Genomic DNA, 5092 nt, shown 5'->3' on the forward strand with positions numbered 1-5092 from the left:
GGAAGTCATGCAAAAAATTTCAAATCTGGTTGATATTCCACTAGACATTAAAAATGACATACAAGCAATGCACAGAGTGCCTTCAAGGCGAGATAAGGGCCCTAAACCTATTATAGTGCAGTTTACAAACAGGCAAACTCGAGACGCATTGCTCTCAAAGTGTAAAAAAATTAAATCATCAAACTTTAGCAGTGAAGCACCTGAAAATAATGTGTATGTAAATGCTCATTTGACACCTTATAATAAAAACATTCTATTTCAAGCAAAAAAACTTAGGGAACATGGGTGGAAGTATATATGGACTGTTGAAGGAAAAATTTTTGTTAGGAAATCAGAAGGTGACCGAAGATATCAAGTTTCATCATCTGAACAAATTGACAGACTGATGGGTGTAAATTAAAAAGTGTTGGTGGGTAAAAGTTAATTTAACATGTCACCTATAAAAAAAATAATGGAGCAATTGAAAATATTTAGTGTAAACATACATAGTTTGAGAAGACACTATGACGAACTTTGTATTTATTTAAGAAGTTTACCATTCATGTATAATGTAATTGTACTGTCAGAAGTCTGGATTAAAAGCGGCGAAGAGGACAAGTACCAGATGTCAGGCTACAACATGCTGTTATAGCCCAGACCGGACAATCATGCTGGAGGTGTAGTTATCTACTTGGACTCTGCCCTGCAATATACCAGTGAGCTCATCCTACTTCAGACTGCAGAAATAATCTATGTCATCTGTAGCTTTAACTACAATGGTAATATTTATAACATCACTTTTCGGCATTTATCGACAGTGTAAATTTACATATAATAAATTTTAATTGGAATTTGATAATATTTTAAAGAGAAGTAATGATCCCTCAGTTATTATAGGTGACATGAATATTTGTTTGTTGAAAAATAATGACTCTGCTAAGGAATATTTAAGTTTAATATCGTCATATGGATTTGAGAGTTTAGTAAACACACCTACTCGAATATTCAATAACAGTAAATCTTGTATAGATCATGTGTTAGTAAGAAACTCGAAATCGATTACTTTTGACTTTAGTGTAGTTACATTAGATATTAGTGATCATTATGCTCTTGACCTTAAAATAATGGGAATTAAAAAGGAAATAAATAATCCAAAATACTGTAAAGTGTTGGATAAGGAATTATTAAGTAGGCAACTAAAATTAGCTAATTGGGGTCCAGTATATAATTAAATGAATTTAAATAGTTCTGTTTCACAATTTTATGAAATTTACAATGAATGTTACAACAATTCTTGCTCATTGAAAAAAATAAATAGTAAGAATAGGAGAAGGCAAGAATGGATTTCAGACAATTTAATTCGTTTAGTAAATATGAAAAATGATTTATTTAAAAATTATTTTAAAGATAGGCAAAACCTGGCTCTAAAAAATGAATATAAGAGACTAGCAAAAAATGTTTCAAAACAAATTAGAGGAGCAAAATTAAATTATTATTCTTCATTGGTAGAGAGATGTCAAGGTGATTCAAAAAGTTATTGGAATGTTATTAAGAAAATTATTAACAGCAAGAAAAAATCTCTAAGTAGTATTAAATTAGATGGTCATTTACTCCAGGTGGTAGGAAATGAAAAACTTGTAGCTGATGGATTTAACAAGTATTTTACCACAGTCATTTCCTCATTAAGACAAGATGCTTTCGGTAGTGATTTATTCCTAGAAGATATTTTTATATACAATGTCCATTTAAGGGAGTTCAAGCTTAGTCAAAATGATGTTATTAATGCTATCAAATCGATTAAGAATAAGGCTAGTTTTGGTATCGATGGTATTAGCATTTTTACCATTAAGGACAATATGAAACATTCACTCCTGTACTATACAGCATTTATAAAAGATCGTTAGAGCAAAGAATATTTCCAACTGAGTTCAAACTGCTTCTGTAGTCCCAATCTATAAAGCAGGAGATGCATCAGAATTTTTCTCATATCGCCCTATTTCTGTGATTAGTACTTTAGCAAAGATTTTTGAAACTATTATTAAAGATGAACTTATTAAGTACTTTATGAGTAGATCACTATTTTCTGAAAATCAATTTGGGTTTTTACCACAAAAAGGAACAGACTTGTGTATAGAGAAGCATATAAACGACATAACAGCCTCCATTGACAAGCAAATATACACATTAGCAGTATATTTGGATTTTCAGAAGGCATTTGATGTCTTAGATTTGAATATTTTAATAGGTAAATTTAAAAAATACGGTATAGGGGATATCGCACTGCCATGGCTAGAGTCCTTTTGTAGGGGTAGGAGACAAGTTGTGAAAATTAATAATTGCTTAAGTGATATTTTAGAATTAGATTTTGGGGCAGCTCAGGGTGGAGTTTTGGGGCCAATTGTGTTTTTGATATACATCAATGATTTGCTAAATATTGAATGAAACTCATCTGTGTTTGCCTATGCTGACAACACCGCACTTGTGTGCTCTGCCTATAATAGGCAAGCTCTACAGTTAAAAATAAGTCAAGATCTAGAAAAATTATCACGCTGGTTAATCGAAAATAAATTATTAATAAATGCTCAAAAATCTAAATGTGTAATGTTCTTCGACCATAAAGTAGGTACCTAAAGAATGTTTACAAAATGTTTTCAATTTGATCTGTCACAAGCATCAGTGTTTGTATGGTTGCTCATGTTCTAACATTGAAGTAGTTACATTTGTTAAATATTTAGGTTTATATTTAGATCAACACCATAAATGGGATCACCACATTGATTACTTATCAAAGAAATTAAGAAAAGTTAATTATGCACTTTATCATTTGAAGCAGTATGTTAAAAGTGAACAACTGATACAGATATACACTTCATGGTTTGAAAGTATGATAAGGTATGGAATAATTCATTATGGAGGAACATACCCCTCAATTATTAGGCCCGTGGTTATGAGTCAAAGACATGCACTTACAAAGAATAATGTTTACTATAAAAAGAAATGAAAGAGTAAGTTACATTTTCAACCAGTTTAAAATATTGACATTTAATCAGGTTTACCAGTACTCAGCAATAATGCATATTTACAAATATATAAATCAATATCCGTTCAAGGAAATAATGAGAACAACTCGCTCTGCCTGGTATATGCAACTGGAAATTCCTTATTACATCAAAGAGCAGAGCAGACATCAGTTTAGTTATTCAGGTCGAAAATGTTTCAATAACTTGATTTTAGCGTATGGAAATGAAATTATTTTCGAGATAAAACACAAGGTAAAAATGAAAGCTCTTGAACTTGTCAGAAACACATAAGTACAACTTGTCATATTACACTACTTCTCATGTATCGTTATTGCAGGCATTTTATTATATTTATTTATATATTATAGTTATTTTTTATATTGTATTAAATTGTTACATAGTATTTATTTGTTTATATAGTATTTCATTATTGTATAGTATTTATTTGTTATATAGTATTTAATTGTTACATAGTATTTATTTGTTATATAATATTTCATTGTTACATAGTATTTATTTGTTATATAGTATTTAATAATTGTTACATAGTATTTATTTGTTATATAGTATTTGTATATTATTATTTTTTATTTTATACTATTTATTATTTGTTATGTTATATTTATTTAGTATGTTAGGTTACTTATTTAATGTGATTCACAAAGTTAACTGCAAAGTCATTGTTTTGTTAAGTTTCAAAAGTCATTTACCACTATTAATGATATTGTATTCAGACACCACGGACACAGATTTCAATATATGACTGTGCTGTGGATATTGCCCTTAAGGGAGGCAATATTATACGATACAAAATTTAATGACAATAGTATCTATCATGTCACCAAATATTGATATAACTGATAGGAAGTCATTGTCATTGTCTATGGTTTAATATTTAAATTTATACTGTATTTTTTAAATTTTTTAGATTATAAGGTTTATTTGTTACATTGCTTGGTTATATTATTTTATTGTTAATTCTTCATAGTTTATTTATTGTTATAGGTCTTTTCTACTTTATAGTTTATTTCTTGTTATAGGCCTTTTCTACTTCATAGTTTATACAGTTAATGAAATTGTTATTATTATTTCAATGTTATTTGTTGTTTTTACTGTTAATTATTTATAGTACATATTATTGTTTCCGCTTAAAAATCTATAGATCATCCTAGTGCATAGTTCCACAATTGTTTTTACTTACCATGGCAAACAGGTTTTTATTTGTTAGCTGTTTATTATTTATTGTCGCTTTCTGCTCAAAAGTTTTTTTATATAATGATTAAGCTAAAAAAAGTGTAATTTTTGAATTGTCTCTATTTTCTATTGGATTAAAAGTTAATGGTGGTGGGAGATAAAAATGGATGACTGCAAAATGTTTCAAAGCTTGTAACATGTTAACTGTCAACTACTTTTCCCGCACGTGCCCTGAGAGGCGCATTGGGATTTGTGAGATTTATGTAATTTTGTTGATTTGAATAAAGAGTTTTGAACTTGAACTTGAACTTGAATACACACACACACACACACACACACACACACACACACACACACACATTTTTTGGGTTATGATCAGAGAAAGTGCAAACGTCTCCCAGACATTCCATCATAAGGGTGATTGCAAATGGCAGTTTCTGTTAAAATCCATGGTACTCGTGATACCACCTACATTTTTAACTTTCACATCACCTATCACAACATTGTGTTAGCCAAATACCAGTGTGAAAATGCCTTAATAATACATAAACAGCAGGATAGAACTGGCGTCAATTTGGTTAATCCCTAAGGCGAATGATTTAATGAGTAATTTTACAAGTTCTGATACTAAGTTTAGAGCATAAGTGATATTTTAATCTTGAATAAGCATTTGGCTGTAGTATTAAAAAGAACCTGTGACAGACTTCTACTCTACTTGGGCATAATCTAACACTATTTATATTAAAATACAAACCTCTAAAACCATGGTTTTATTTTACTAAGAACATACTTAGATATTTCATTACTAATTGTAACTTATCTAAATCAAGAACAACGAAACAAACATATAATCTCGTAACAGTTGTGAGATTTTATAGTTTAATTTTTGCAAGGCTAAC

At 29.5% G+C, this 5092-nt stretch overlaps 1 protein-coding gene across 1 annotated transcript in view; it reads right to left on the reverse strand.

The window, feature by feature from the left end:
- The window catches only part of LOC124374788 (phenoloxidase-activating factor 2-like), a 150670-nt gene that overhangs the window by 77709 nt on the left and 67869 nt on the right, over positions 1–5092 (reverse strand). The gene's annotated exons all lie outside the window — the stretch shown is intronic.

The sequence above is a fragment of the Homalodisca vitripennis genome, chromosome 1, assembly GCF_021130785.1.
Source record: "Homalodisca vitripennis isolate AUS2020 chromosome 1, UT_GWSS_2.1, whole genome shotgun sequence".
Classification (NCBI taxonomy): Eukaryota; Metazoa; Arthropoda; class Insecta; order Hemiptera; family Cicadellidae; genus Homalodisca; species Homalodisca vitripennis.